General features: G+C 33.5%; 1 protein-coding gene and 1 non-coding gene across 15 annotated transcripts in view; both read left to right on the top strand.

Annotated features, from left to right (window-relative positions):
* Window positions 1-17,088, top strand: part of NCKAP5 (NCK associated protein 5) — a 1,109,295-nt gene that overhangs the window by 945,820 nt on the left and 146,387 nt on the right. The gene's annotated exons all lie outside the window — the stretch shown is intronic.
* On the top strand, window positions 1,984-2,087 carry LOC141510556 (U6 spliceosomal RNA). The gene has a single exon (XR_012475023.1). It is a non-coding gene; the product is annotated as a U6 spliceosomal RNA (small nuclear RNA).

The following is a 17,088-nucleotide window of genomic DNA, read 5'->3' as shown; positions in this document are numbered from 1 at the left end:
AGGAAATATCTCCTTTCCCAGAATTCCTAAGGAACATAGCATGTCTTTCCTAGTTCAAAATATTAGAAAATATAAACTGTACCCTCTTCAATATTAAACACTGCTTAGCTTAGTGATCTTGGGCAAGTAACTTTACCTCTCAGCCTCATTTTCTTTATCTGTAATATAGAGATAATGATAACATCTACTTCATGGTTTTACTCTGAGTATCAAATGAGATAATATGTGTAAAACACTCTGTAAACTTGAAAATACTAGGTAAATGCTACTTATCATTTTGCATTAACCACAAGAAATGCAGGTTCTTATCACATAAATTAATAGTGTATGAATTACTGGACCATGATGAAAGTAGATGGTATAATACTTGCACAATTCCCCTTACCTCCTCCAATGTGTAAAATCTTTCTGTATTTTTTCTCTCCCTCCATCTCACTGTAAATTTAATATAGAATTAATATAGAATTAATTTTTAAACTAAAAATTCTAATGGAAGGGTGCCTCCTTCAAAGAATTTAGAATTGCATTCTGATCTCTAGCTCAGTGCCACTTGAACATTCCAGAAATGCGCCTTTTGCTTTATGATATCATACTGATATGCAGTAGCTTTCCTGAACTTTGTCTCTTCTTTTTCTTCCTAAAGACAAAAGATTAAAGTTATATTGTAGTGTTAATTTTCCAGATATCTACACAAGTTTTACTAGGCTTTTTCAAGCTGGAAATAGTTTTTATGTTAGCCTCACTCAGGACCAAAATACCATTTTGTCCTGTTCCATAGTAATATATAAAAATCATAGTAGCAAATTCTACTTGGCAATGGGAGGGAAGGATGAGAAGGAAGCTAATTTCTTTTGTTGAAGATTAAAATTAATGTGATTGATTCTTTACCCTTCAAGGGCCTTGAGCGCTTAGATATTGAAAGGTAAATAGGAATGTCTAAGCACCTGATTCTTTTCTACACATTATGAAAGCAAAATAAAATGGACTTTTATGACTTTAAGCATAGAAAGACAATGCAGATCATTCAGACTTGTAAAAAAACAAGAAAAGAGGTTATCGCCTTATTTTCAGGCTCCATTTTGACTGTGAAGACTCAAATAGAATTGCTTTTATTCTTTGAATTCAATGGGTTAGAATGTAGAAAATGCTTAAACTGTCTTTTAAGGACTTTATTCTAATTTTCATTTCTACACTAGTATGAACTTGGAAAAGTCACTTAATTTCCCTGAAATGCTTCATCTATATAACATTAAGAAATTGGGCAAAATAACATCAAAGGTCACAGTCAAGTCTGATCTTATGAACCTGTAATGGTACTGTTTTCCCAGTAAGATGACAGCTATCTTGAAATGTTTTGTTTTATTGTTTGTTTGTTTGTTTTTTCCAGTAATTGTGGTAGGTTGTAATGAGACATCCATACAAATTGGATCTTCTTGAGATCCATGTTAAGATACTTTAGCAGAATTGAAAATTCGCTCACAAGATATGGAAAATATTTGTTTTTATTTCTCTTTATAAAAAAGAATAAAGTATGCTGAAAATCATAGGAATTGTGAATTTAGAATGGTAAAAGGATGTAGAGATTTTCTTATCTAACTACTTCCTTTTACAGATAAGAAGAAGAAACCAGAGAAGTTTTATGTCACATGGTTCCCAAGTATCAAAAGTAGAACTTAAAGCTAGGTGCTCTGATTCTCCATGAAGTGTTTGGTTTTTTTCCTACTGTACCATGCAGTCCTTTCAGAGAAGGAAGATGCTATGGTAAGGAAGACAAATGTTTTTCTTTAGTTGGCTAGTAGCAAAATTGAAACTTTAATGCTTGTCTCATAGCTACCAGAGTCTGAATAAACCAAGGATAATATTTAATCTAGTGTCCATTCAAATCTTATACTGAGTGGTTAGAATATGCAAATTTTAAATGGGAGAAAGTGAAGAACAGCTTCATGGACTTAAATGTTCTTATATTTTAGAAGTCAAATGTATTTGCTTCAGCAGCACATATAGTAAAATTGGAATGATGCAGAAAAGATTAGCATGGCCCCTTTTCAAGGATGATGACATGTAAATTCATAGTGTTCCACATTTGTTATTTTTTTTAAAAATAAAAAGCTTTTAGAAAAGACAAATGTGATTTTTCCCACATGGAATATAGTTTTTAAAATGCTTTTTTGTGAACTAATATATAAATATAATGAGTAAAGGTTTGAGAAAATGAGTTTTAAAGTCAGGAAAGTTTTTATTTCTCTCAATATGCCAGAGGAATCAACTGTGCTTATCCCATTATATGGTGATAAAGCAAGTTCTGATAGCCACAGACTGTGTGATAAAATGATCAAGGCAGCAGGGAGAAAGAATCTAATAAGGGAATTGATCTGCAGATTCCAATTCTGTAGGCGCCACCATTGATCAACATAAATGTCAATAAGGAGATCAAGCTGAGAGTTGCCTAATTCTTTCAGATGGTTTTGGATTCTTGTGACAGACCACAGAAGTAAATGTGAAAAGGAACTGAAAATAATTCAAATCATACCACCAAACTGTGGCAGTCTTTTGTATCCCCAATTCACATTATAACTGGTTTTGGCCCAAAATGAAAATTCATTAGAAAAATCCAGTAAAATTCAAGGAACTTTTGCATTGCAATATCTATCTATCTATCTATCTATCTATCTATCTATCTATCTATCTATCTGTATGTATGTGTATCTATCTATCTATCTATCTATATATATATATATATGTTTATATGATTTATCTAGCAATAAAAAATATTGTCTAATTTGAAGAGAATAAAGTAATAAAATCATACCTTTGTGAGTTCAGAAATGTTACTTAATCTCTCCAGGTCTCAACTTCCTCAACTAAAAATTAGACCAGAGGATATCTAATATCCCTTCAAGTTCTAAATATTATGCTCATTTAATTGTTTGTTGCTGTTGTTCACAGTAATACACAAATCCATGCTCCAAGCTTTAATGGTTACAACTTTTCATTTCTGGAGGAAAAATGTAGTACACCCATTTATTTTTAGCCTTCTAAAAATTATAGGCAGGGCTGATCCTGGAAGATTAATGATATTGTTTTTCATGTCATAGAAGTTTGAAGGCCAAAAAGTGAAATTCTGAAATGTTTGAGCCATCCTTCATTTTAAAGGTAAAATCTTAAACTGTCTGAGTTATTGAAGGAAGATAGTGTGAAGTGAGAATCTATTCCCTATACTGCTCACTGCTCAGCTCTCCCTTTGAAGGCTGAGACTGATTCAGTCTACAACCTAAAAGTAAGAAAATGCAGAAAAAAATTTAGAGGCAAGTCATAAGTATTGACTACAGATATGAGGAAATAGAACCTCTAAGAAAAGGTAGAAGAAACTAGACTTATTTAGCCTAGGGGTGTTAAAGCTCATGGATGATTCATCATTGTTCAAGTATATTTGTAATGACCAGCTGTTCATTGCCTCTGCTGTGTCTTTTGATAGAGGAAATAAACTTAAGTTGCACCAAGATTGTCTTAGGTTAAAATGCAAGAAAGTATTCTAATGTAATTGTTAAATGCTGGAACATGTTAGCCAGAGAAGTTAAAGAACTAATCCATGAAGGGCGATGGTGGGGGAGACAAAAACACCTACCAAACAAAACTTATCATAAATAGGATATAATCATTATAGTCTAGTGGGTAGAGCTTTGGACTTGGAGTCAGGTAGATCTGTGTTCAAATTCTGCCTCCGATACTGATGTCATTTGTAAAACACTTCAGAGGGCATCCAAGAAGACAACTGCCAAAGTTATTTTTGCTGTGAGTCTTTAATGATAATGGGGACTGTGTGATCATAGATAAGTCATACCCTCTGATGCTTTAAATAGCTTCTGAAGTCATCTAAGTGTCACACTGGAGTCTAGAAGGTTATTATTGCTAACTCATTGAAACTAACTGATAGTCGTTGATGGGATGCGGAGCTCATGAGCTGCAGGGGCAGGGAACCTAAGTCTTGTGACACAAAGCTAAAAAGTAGCTGAACCAGGATTTGAATGCAGTTATTCCTGACTCTCAGTCCAGAGCTTTATTCCCGATGACACAACCATCTCAGACCATTTTCACATCACTTTTCAGCCTTTCACATACATGGACTAATTTGAAAATTAAATGAATCTAGAAATAAATAAGAAGAAAAGGTGATGAATAAGTAAATGCATTGCAAGGTGGGATCTGGGATAGCTGTATTTAAGTGCCCACATCCAGGTAAAGTACAGTGAAGGAAAACTCATGATATTAAGCCCTGAAGAGTGAAAAATGGAATTTCAGGAGTCATTGCTTTATACTTTGTACCCCATCATTTTTTCATTGACTCAATAATTCCTTTTGAAAAAGACACTCAAAAGCTATGTTATTCTGAGTTATAAACAGAGAAGAATCACCAGGCAAGAAGAGTTTAGAACAGTGATGGGATATAAATCTGATAGAGCTGATTGCCTAAAGATTGTAATACACAGTAAGTTAGTAATCCAAGTTGAAAAAGATAAGGTTAAAGGTATAAGTTTAACAGAGGCATCAAGAATCTCACTATACTGAGAAGAGTCAATGTAAAAAATCAGTTATATGAACACCACAGTATATAGATAGATAGATAGATAGATAGATAGATAGATAGATAGATAGAGATAGATATGTATATGGCCAAAATAATAGACTCCAAATCAGGAGTTACTTATATATTTTCTGTTAAATCAACAACTCCCTCCAGGATATGACTAATTCTAAGGCCAAAGTGACATAAAGAAGAATAAGGAAATAGTTGGATCATGAAATTTAAACCTAGAAGAGACTTTTGGCAATGGTCCAGGGATTCAGGAAGTAGAGTCAGGGATTTATGAGTAGAGTTCAGGGAATCCATGGCCTTGGATTGGGAATATGGGGAATGTCTAGGAAATTATATCTTCAAAATAGTGTCTTTTTCAATCTTATGTATTTTATTTTATGCATTATTCTGAAAAGCAGTCCATCAGACTGACAAAGGAGTCCATGACACACATAAAAAAAAATAAAGAACCTCTTTTTCTCATTCAGGTCCTTTTTTTATAGACAAGGAAAATGAGGGACAATGAATAGAGTGAGTTGTCCAAAGTCAGACAGGAAACATCTAGGATTTTAATCTTAACTCATTAGACAAGGAATCATAGATGCAGTGCTAGAAGGGACTGCTGAGGCTGTTCAGTTCAGTCCTCTCCTTTTTCAGATGAAAAAAGGTGGCTAAGAGAAGTCAAATAACTAGTTAGGAGTCCTTGAGATAGTAAGTACTTGAAAAAAAATTTGAAACCAGGTCATCTTCATATTAACGCTCCATGGACTCAAATTGAATTCTGTTTCCACTAAACATACAATTGTCTCCAACATACCCTAATCATAGCACTAGATCTTTGCTACATGTTTTTTTGAATGTAGCTTTGTATCTGACTCTCATGATTGGGATTTCCAAACAATCCAAATCTGTTTAAAATCATTTGAAGTTGCCTTTCTAGATCTCATTGAGTAGTGTGTTTTGTTTTCTGTTCTCAGTTGGCATTCGTTTACCTTGAGCTCCCTGCTGAAGAGTAGCACATTCTACTGCCCTTCCTTTTCTAGTCTTCATACTTTTCCAGCCTAAAGAGTCTCATTTCAGGGTTGTTACACAGGTTCCTGACAAATGTATTAATTAAGGAATTGAACTCAGCATCTGTTATAGGATTCGGAATTGTTTTAGTGGATACAATGCCAAATTTAAAGAACTAATGCCAGAGTTGAAATTCTATTTCTGATACTATGCAACCATGAGACTCAGTTTCTTTGTCTATAAAATGTGATTTATAATATTGGCTAATACTTATCTCAAGAGATTTTTGTGAGGCTCAATGAGAGAATATATGCAAAATAGTATATAAATGTCTGCTGTTATGTATAGTAATAAATCATACAACCATTAACAGTTTAACCAGGCTATTATTATTTGATAAATTCTCTAATATATTAAGATTTATTGAAAAATTGAGAGGTATATGTGTTTGGGAGCTGTGATATTGTTCATAATAATAACTGTCATTTATATTGTTCTTTATAAAGGGAAAAACTCTGTGAGGTAGGTGAACTGTTTTCATGCTTTTAAATATTACAAATTGAAGTTCAGAAAAGTTAAGCTTTCATCCTATGACTAGGAAGTGGAAGGCTCAAGAATCACACTTAGGTCAGTCTTCTCCAAAATTACTGTCTATTTTTTTGATATCTAATTTAAAAAAAAAACAGTTTCCTTTTATGACTGAAGATCAAAGGCATCAGGGCTATCAGTCACATCATGAGTGATTGCTGCATGTGCTATAGATAAATGAATTATATATATATATATATCAAGAATATATTGATATATTGTTATATTGAGAACACTGGACTTAGAGGTCAAGTTCTATGTGTGCTGCATTTCCTCTTTTGGACCCTAGCAAGTCATTTAACATTTCTGTCAATCAATAGATATGTATTAAGCACCTACATGCCAGGTACTGTCTAAGTGCCGACAATATAAAGAAAGCTAAAAACAAGTCCCTAATTTCATGGAACATATGTGTATATGTATAATATACATAGGGAAAGTTACACACATATGCAAATATACATATATAGGTATGTACATATGTAACTGCACATGTTTATACATATCTACAAATTGGTAAAAATAGAAATGTGCTATATAGATTTATAAATACCATCTATATATTATACACTCATGTGAGCACAAATGGAAATAGAATGGTTATTTGATTTTGGGTTGAATATTAATTGATCTTAAAATATATCTTAAAATGTTTCTTTATTGCATAAAAACCAGTTATGAAATCATTTGGTGGCATTCACCTCTCTCTCCTAAAAGTGACCTCTAGCAAAATATTAATTGAGAATATGAGTTGCTTTCTAGTTAATGAAAGTATTTCTATAGCAAGCTGAGCCTGTAACATCCTTTTGGAGATCTCCAGTTTGGTTTAGAGCTGAATCAGTTTGAATGGTGACCTTTTCAGGCCTTATCCTATCCTCTAATTCTATGATTTATCACTCTGCTTTTAAATATGTAAAATACCCTTTTATATTCTTCCTGAATTTTTAAGTTCAAGAGTTAGAGGGCATCTTATTTCATTAGTTTTGGATCAATAGAAAAAAAAATATTTATGGAAAAAAATTACCATCTCACTTGAAGAAAGTGAATATAACAGTAGAAATTAAATGTAATGAATGTTTTGAAGAACAAGGAATGATTTGCACAGAAAAGTTTCAAAGAAATATTTACAGTTGTCAGTTGGAACTATTCTAATCACCCAATGGAACAAATTTATTGACTTTATAACTAGCTGATTATTAACAGGTAATCAAAGCAGAAACTTAATTTGACAATAATAATAACTTCCAGGGAATTTAAATGTCTTTGCCTGTCTTCAAAAAAGTCTATATATAGATCATTTTCTTTCTAGTACTTGTTTTCTAACATGATTATTTATAGTATCCTTAACCAATTTCTCTGAAGAATGAGAACTCAGTTTGAGTATTCTCAAAGATTGAACATGCCGTTTGACATAAAAATGAAAGTAAAGCTCCAAGTAAGATTACTTTGCATCTTTGAAGAAAAGTTTGCATTAAAGCAGTTTATGAAAATTAATAAGCCTATGGGGATTTGGAAAGAGTGAATAATTTTAGGATTATGGCAATAGGCAACTGTCTCAGAAGAAAACAGAGAGATTATGCTATTTTATATTTATGTACCAAATAGCCGCTTAATAATTCACAATTTCCACCCTAGGAGATTACAGATTTCTCTTCTCTTCTTTTTCAAAGCCTGGGTCTCTGATTCCCTAAGTTTACTTAGTTTTATTAGCTCATTCTGTTGGTTGCAAGTCAACAGAATGGGAAGCAGATACTGAGACCATTGTTTTATGTCCTTTAGTGGATTTGCCTTGTTAACTACATTTTTCTGTTGTGTTATAACTCCTTCCTTTTTGCTACAAACATGTATCACATTCCTGCACCTTTGTTTTTTTTGTTGCAGTTGAGCCCAGTGAACTTGTCTGAAAGATTGGTTGGCAATATCCATAAGCAGCTTTTTTTTCATAAATCCTAATATCTCTGTCAAATTTTCATTTTTTTTTATCAACTTCTCCCTATCCCAGGAATTTTCAACCTTTTGTGTCAGATTGTTTCTTCAAAAATCTGGTAAATTCTTCTGAAATTCTTCTCAGAATAATGTTTTCAAATTCATAAAATAAATTACAAAGGAATTACATAAAATTACAAAGGAAATCAATTTTATTGAGATAGAGTTGTGTATATATGTAGAAATGGGTTTAGTTATATATATACATATATATATATTTATAAATATATACATATATATGCTTCAGAAATTCCTGCTTAGAAATCTTTAACCTAAGAAAATAGAAACAAAAAATATGATAGAAAATATGATAGGAAGAAGAGTTAAATCTCAGTATGGAACATTTTTTGCCGACTAAATAGAAAAATAAAAATAAATCCACTCAATATGATGAATCCTATGTAATAGCTGAAAACTGCCATTTACCAGGAAATGATTTAGCTTAGTGAAATGTATTTTACAGTTAATCCTTTAATATCTGTTTTACATATGCCCTTCCCACTGTTAATATGGAAGAATATTGTAAGCTGGTAATTTTATGCCTTATATTTCAAATAGCGATTAGAAAGAAGCACAAACAACAATCTCCAACTACTTATTTATACCACCATGAAGTTTGTTACCATGGGGTAAAGCAATAGCAGATTGGGGAGGGGAGATAGACTTTGGGGATAAAGCTACAGGAGAATGAGGATGCAAATCTGTGTTAATGAAGCCTGTGAGGCAAATTCATTTTACCACAGCTTCATGTTAGATTGTAAGAAACTGTAAGGTAATAAATCTGGAAGGTTGATAATGTGCAGCAACTTTAGACTAAATATCATGGGAGGTGAGACTGCAGGCAGTCACTGAATATTCAAAAGAGAAATTACTTTTTCTTAATAGACCTCCACAAATTTTATGAAATGCATGGGGTTTACTTGGCCAGTTCAGATCAAGATATTACAGAGTAACAAGCAATAGATTATATACCACAATAGTAATTTTTAAAGTAAACATTTGCATCACTCCCATCCTTTTCTCCAGTGGGGTTAAGTGGCAAGTAAGGCTGCAGTCTTATAAGGTTCTGGTGATTATATAATCAAACACCTAAAACTAGAAAGAAAATTTGGGGTGTATGTGTATAGTGTAATATAAAAAAAACACTGAACTTGGGGTTACCTCTCCTATCTTTGTTTCTTACTACCTATACAAACCTTGTGATGGCACAAATTTTGTCATAAAAATTCATATGTATATGAATGTAAGTGAATTAATATGTGTGTTTACATAAATGTGTATATGTAGGATTGTTTATATATGGATATATGTATATACACACATACATATAGGTAAATATACTTATGACCTGTGAGATCTCTTCCTGTACTAATAATCTAGGATTCTAACCATGATACTCTAAGAACCAATGACTTAATGACTGTAGTGAACTTTCTCTACAGAGAGATTACAGTCTATCTGCCATTTTGCAAATAAGTTATTTCTTCTTCTATAAAATGAAGGGGATTGAACTAAATGGACCCCGAGATCTCTTCTACCTCTTGATCTAAGGCAGAAGCGCTTAGACTATAGGTTTATTAACAATGGGTTTTTTTTTGTTTTCAAGAATTGTATTTGAATATAATTGAATACCTTTGTAATCCTGTGTGTTTTATATGATGCATTTAAAAGCATTATTTTGAGAAGGGTTTCATAGACTTCACAAATATGTCAATTGGGTCCATAACATACACAAAATGGCAAGAATCCTTGATCTAGGATGTTGCCTGAAAAAAAATAAAGGTTAAATGACTTACTCATGGACTCATTGCTCTTATCAGAGATAAGATTTGAAATCAGCTTTCCCTGACTCCCAAATCAGCTCTTTATTTTCAAATCTATATTGTCTTAAGGATCAGATACTTGCTTATAATATTTCTTAAAGGATATTTTTAAAAATATCTATTGTGAAAATTCTGAATAATTTGCTATCTTTTGAAAGCACAAACAAGGAATTTCCCAGTTTTTGTAAATATTACCTTCTAATATGAGAGGGTATTGGTTTTATTTGGATATTTCCTTGTGTTTATCTACACAGCCTCAAAATGACACAAAGGTTTTTTGTGTTGATTTGATTTTTAAAAAAAAAATCTTTCTTGGATCCAACATGATTCAATGAGGAGAATACTGAACTTAAAGCCAGGGTGCTGGTAAATGTTTCAAAATTGCCTCTGGGGTTGGGGCAGGGAATATATTTTTTATGTACTTTTATGTATATCATTAACAATTTCTCCCTCATTTTCTTAAGTCTACACTGTTAATAAAACAATAATAATAATAAAACTAGCTATAAATTGTAGTGTTTGCAATTTTTGAGGTATAAATGCTCATACTAAGAATTTGAGTTTGGCTATTTCAAGCTGACCCTCTAGTACAACCCTGACTTGTAGTCATAAAGATGTGCTTCAAATATTGAGGCTGGGCAAATCACTTAAATTCTCCCAGCCTCTGTTTCTTTATCTGTCAAATGGATATGATAATAAATCAATATTATGGAGAATTGCTGGGAAAATCAAATGAGTATGTACAGTGTTTTGTAAACTTTAAAGTGCTGTTTAAATATAAACTATTTTAATAAACAAGGATGAGATGTCATGTGAAAGTTTACAGTTCTATGTCTTTTGGACTGCTAAGTATGAGCATGAAAATATTTATAAGGAATAATGTAGTCTTTTTAAAAGCATAATTCTGTCTGTAGGATTTAAAGGTACAATATAATGAGTCTTATTCCATACAGGAAGGAAAAGGTGCTCAGGTAACAACCCCAGCATAACAAAATTCCCACATATTTCTGCATTCAAACTCCAATGGTAACTTACAAAAAGAACAAAAAAAAATAACCTTAGAGGTTATCTAGTCCAAATCCCTCATTTTATAGGGAAAGGTAGCTGAGACCCAGAGAGTTCATGTAGGTAGGAAATAGAAGAAATTTGAGGTTGATTCTTCTAATCCAAAGGCAAGGTTCTTTCCATTGATTAATACTGTATCCTTCCCTAATCAGGCTCCCATCTCAGGAAAATAGAAAGAAGTGTCACAGATTATAACACTGTGTAAAAATAAATAAATATATATATTTATATTCCTAATTTTGTGTATATATATATATATATATATACATATATATATTTATATGCATGTTTGTATACATACAAATAAATAAAATCCCCATATTTATATATATACATATATATGTACACACATATATTTATCACTAAGATTAATATAATGATTGCCTTCAGTAAACTGAAATTCAGTAACTACAGTCAGCAAACACTTGTTTGTCAAAATGTTAGTGGTAGAGTCTGTCTTTTGTGATCCCTTTCTTCATTTTCTCAATCCCCAATCTTCAGGCACCCATGGTCATCCTATTCTCTTTTGCTGAAGAAAGAATATAATTTAAAGCAAGGGAATTTGTCCTTGGGTTATTTAGATTATTAATTTCACCTCTAATTGTGAAATGAAAGGTTTCATTCTCTGTTGAAGTGATAGGAAAAACTTCAGGTATGTAAACAGAGCAGGTAGTTAGGTGATGCAATGGTTAAAGTGCCAGATCTGAAGTCAGGAAGATTCATTTTCCAGAATTCAAATCTGGCCTCACACATTTCCTATTGTATGACCCTGGGCAAGTCACTTAATCCTTTTTTCTCCATTTTTCTTATCTGTAAATTGAACTAGAGAAGGAAAAAAGCAAAGCAATCCAGTATCTTTGCCAAGAAAATCCCATATGGGGTCATGAAGAGTCAAATATAACTGAAAGGACTGAACAAAATGTAGGCTGGGACAGGCTGTAAAGGGTTTAGATATCATTAGAGACCAACTGGAAAATGCATTAATTACATTTTTCCTTCTTATTTAATTTCCTTTAAATCAATTCAACAATAAAAATTCTAAGTACCGACTGCATTCAGGAAATTCCTGATAGAAGTTGAGAAGTACAGAAAATATAGATAACAAACCCTGGTAAGAGGACTTGTGATATTTGTATCAATGAGTAGAATAATATGTAAATACTTAAGAGAGGGGAAGACAAAATGTTGTGTGATGCTGAAGCAGAGTTTTAGATTTACAAATCATTTCATATACTCTCCAGTGGCCAGAATTGACCTCAGAAGCAACTTTCTGTCTGTCTGTCTGTCTGTCTGTCTTTCTCTCTCTCTCTCTCTCTCTCTCTCTCTCTCTCTCACACACACACACACACACACACACACACACACACACACACACTGGTTTGTGTGCCTTTTGGCAAGTCATTTAACCTGTCAGAGTCCTAGTATAACTCTAAGTTATAGAACAAGTGCAATCTGCATTGGTAACAGTAATTTAATTATTGGGAATTCCCTATACTAATAAAATCTTAGCTTTGCCACCTCCAAAACAACTCTTCACTTATCCTAGGCATTGTTGTCATTATTATTTAAATGAGAAAACAGACTCTGCAGGTTAAGTGATTTACTCAGCTACCACCTGAGGCAAAATTTGAACACAGGTCATCATGACTCCAAGTCCAATTCTCCACTAGTACAGTAGGCTGCATTTCAAGGTTAAGAAAACTTTTCTCCAAAGGGAGAAAATGTAAGCCTTCTCAGACAAACTTACGAAACAGAAATGTATCCTGATTATATTCAAGGCACCAGACTTTTTCTTTAACAATTTCACTTGGGAAGACAGTCAAGGAAAACACAATTCATGGATCTGTTAAATTATTCTTTTCTACAGCAGACAGTAGAATTGTACTTTGGAGCTGTAGGCATGTGCGTGTGTGCACACACACACACACACACACACACACACACGGACTCCTTTGGTCAAGATTTGAGGCTTAATACAGTCTAGTTGGGAAAAGTTTCTGTGAAGTATTTGTTAGTGTTACTTTAGCTTTCATCTGGTTTTTTTGTTGTTGTTGCATTAAAATTATGACCAGCTATCAGTTTTTATAAACATAGAGGTCTTGGTGGGAGGGAAGGCATTATTTCACTGTGCATATCTCCTGGGGAACACTTAGTTAAACCATGAGAACCATATATGCCTCTGTAGGGCAGAAGTTTTCCTGGGACCCAGAGAGGTGAATTGGTGTGTGGGATTAAAATATGTACTGTCTAGTCATTATGCTTCTTCTATGGTGCACAAAGCAAATAAGCTGTTGCCCACAAAGTTACCATGTACTATATTGGGCATGGGTGGCAATGATTTAAAATATGGAAATTTGTTCCCTCTGACCAATCTGCTCATCTGAAAGAGCCCGAGTTATGACTCAGCCTGATGAAGCATTTGACTTTATCCATTTCCATTTTGCAAGTTATTACTAATGTGATGAGTGACAGAGTAGGGACCTGTTCATTCATCTACTTTTAACTATTATTTATGCAAAGATGTGCATGGCTTCATTCCATCCCCCTAGTTTAAATATTTGAGGAAGGAGGAGGGGAGGAATATTAGTTCTGTATAGCATATCAGAAGATAAAGAGCCTTGAAATTTCAACTAAATTCAATAAATACATATTAATTTTGTAATGTGTACAGAGGCACATTCTGTGCCAGAGAAAAGATGAGTTTAGATAAGGAATTTAGCATCCAATAAGGGATAGACACACAAATGATTGTGGTAAATTTTAAAGAAACAAACACATAAAATACAGATGTCTAAAAGAAAACTTATAGGCATCTCAGATGGAAAAGATCATCCTAAATCAACACTTATTAGTCAATTGTATAGATAAAGCATTTAATTGGTTCTTGACATATGCCAGACATTGTGCAATATTCTGAAGATACACATAAAAATAAGCAAGACCCTCCCTGCCTTCAAGGTGCTTACATTTTAATGGAAGAAGATAGCATCTGGAATGCTAGGAATCAGGAAGGAGTTAGGAGGGAAAAAGTACTTCATTAGGGACATGACTGGAAAATTGAAATAGGTTACATGGTTTTTGGTTCCAAACTAGATCAGACTGAAAACTAATCTGAGGTTCAGTTTCCCTATCTAGAAAATGGGTATAATAATGATCAATAATAATAATAATAATTCTCCAGTCATATCATAAGGCATTTCTAAGGAACACTAATCCCAATTAGAAGAAGCCAAAAAAACTAAAAAGAGGTTTCTTTGGAATGAAAACTCCTTGAGGCATTTGATAAATATAATTGAGTCAAACTGTATTGTTGTGTTCCTTTAGTGCTCACTGTACCAAATACCTTAGCAATTAGTTGATAAGACCAGAGGGAGGAGGAGGAAAAGTTGGAAGAAGAAGAGCATGCAAATTCTGAGAGCTTTGGGAGCTGATGAAACTCTCCAGGTCAGGATTATGCCTTCCTCTCTACCACATTTTAGCTCCTGCAGGGAAAAGGGGTGGGGAGAATGTATATGCCTGGGGAGTGAGGTGTTGCCTAGTGAATGAATGAATCAATGCAAGAGAAATTATTTCTTAAACTAAAAAATATAATGACAGATATTGGGGTTACAAAACCCAAAATGAGACAATAATTGCTCTCAGGAAACTTCCCTTCTACTAGAGAATGCAATATACAAGTGATGGACTCTTTTCTCTAAAGGAATTTTTTTCTGAAAAGTCACATGACTTATGAGTGACATCAGAGGGAAGGGCCTTGTTGTGCCTTTGTACTCAGGGTAAGAGGTAGAAAGCCAGCTTTTGGGGTGAAGTAGGGCAGATGCTAAAAAGAATGACTTAGGTGACTTTGTTCTCACTCCCCAGTCATCTGGATAGCTCAGCCCCAGGCAAAAACTGACTTTATTCAAAGGACCTGGTCTCTGTTCTAGACTTAAATCTTTGTTCTAGGTAGAAAGAAGGTGAATTCCCAGGTTTTTATACTAGTTCTTTTAAAAACATTTTTATTCATAGATAAGGGATGTGAACTAGGTAACTTATTCTCTGAGTAGTTTCAAACTCAAGTAAACATTGAAAAGGAGTCTTTGTGGGAAAGAGTTACAGTGAAGTACTTTTGTGGCACTTCCTCAGACATCATGGATCTTAACCAGGTAGCTAACAGATAACTTTACAAAGCTCAGTCTGAAACTAGGCTCAAAATCATGATCTCTGGTTGAACACAGCCAGTGTTTCAAAGTGAGTGTGTGTGTGTGTGTGTGTGTGTGTGTGTGTGTGTGTGTGTGTGTGTGTGTGTCTGTGTGTCTGTGTGTCTGTGTGTATTTATTTATTTACTCATGATGGTCATTCTAAATCTAAAATTTTGTGATTCTTTTATTTCCCCTTCTCCAGTCTATTGCCTACTTCATTGTCATGTCCATTAGCACATTAGCACCTTGGTTTGCTAATTTACCATCTCTGGCACTCAGTTTCTTCCTCTGAAAAATAAATGAGCTAAATCAGAAAATCTCCCAGGTGCATTATAATTCTAAAGTTCTATTTCTTTACACTCTTATGAAACAGTGCTGCAGAGCAGAGACCCTCAGAGTCTTTAGGAGCCAGCTTTTAAAAATGAACAGGAAAGAGAAAAAAAAAAACAACCCTGGTTGTAATAAAATTGTTAACATGAGCCTTGCTCTGCATTCTGGGAAGAGACAGTTTTTGCCAGAGAAAAGATGAGTTTTGATAAAGAGTTTATCATCCAATAAAGGACAGGACACACAAATAACTGACAAAATTTAAACAAACAAAACATAATAAGTAAAATGCAGATATCTAAAAGAAAAGTTACAGACATCTCAGGTGGGAAAGGCCACTCTAATCATTGGATTCCCTTTGTAACCTCAGTGCTTAGTGTGGTATCTGGAATATAGGCATTTAATAAATGCTTGACTTATACATATTTTAGAATGGAGTCTACGGCTTGTTTCCAATTAGATTAGTTCAAAACTGAATCTCTAAAGTAAGTCACATATATACCTTCATACCTTTGAAGATTTTATTAAGCAAAATTTGACAATTGATTCAGTCCAATGAAAATATGCAGTTAGCATTTGAATAATGTGCTCACCACTATTTGTACTAATCATAACTTAGTTGCAGCTTATGAAGGGCGACTTGCTCAGGAGGGGCCTCCTATCCTTGTGTGCAAGGTTAAAAAAAAATAATCTCTAGTTATGTTGCTCTTGAGTTGTTTCAGTTATGTCCTAACCCTCATGACCCTTTTTAAGGTTTTCTTGATGTTGATACTGAAGTGATTTGTCATCTCCTTCTCTAACCCATTTTATAGATGAGGAAACTGAGGTAAACAGGGTTAAGTGACTTTCCAAGTAAGTGAGCCAGACCTGTTTGGAACCCACAGAGTCTTTCTGACTTAAGTCTGGCATTCTATCCATTGCACTACTAGCTACCGGCTACCTTTCCAAATTTAGGATGTATTGCTGCTCCTTTGTGATGATTCTAATGCAGTCTAAACACAGTCTGTGTCTTTGGGTGTAAGCTGTCCTGTTTGGAATGTATTTACTCCTTACCTCTTAGAATCTCTAGTTCCCTTCAAGATTCAGAAGAATGACCTCTTAAGAGAAGCCTTTCTAAAATCCCACAACTATTAGTGACTCCCTCCAAAGTATTGGAATGTCTTTTGTACTTTCTTATACTTGTATATATTGTTTCAACCATTGAATATAAAACTACTTGAGGACTTTTTAAAATTGTCTTCATGAAACCCAATATCTATACTGTACCTAGGCCATGGTAAGTGACAAAAACTTTGGATGATTGGTTGGTTGAAGGTTCCAGCTATGGAAACTAGAATAAGTGACTTAATAAACGTTTTTTAAAATGAAACAAATGGAGAAGAAGTTGATTCATTCAGGATACTCTGAAATAATTATACCAGGGTAAGATTGGATTTAAAAAAACCCACTAACTTCTCCGAGAAGTTCTAAAGTTCTTTCAACTGAGGCTAGGAAAATAGATTAAATTAATTTAATCATTTTTAAAAGCAGAGTC

The sequence above is a fragment of the Macrotis lagotis genome, chromosome 1 (assembly GCF_037893015.1).
Source record: "Macrotis lagotis isolate mMagLag1 chromosome 1, bilby.v1.9.chrom.fasta, whole genome shotgun sequence".
In the NCBI taxonomy this organism is placed as follows: domain Eukaryota; kingdom Metazoa; phylum Chordata; class Mammalia; order Peramelemorphia; family Peramelidae; genus Macrotis; species Macrotis lagotis.
This window is presented reverse-complemented; position numbering and strand designations above follow the sequence as displayed.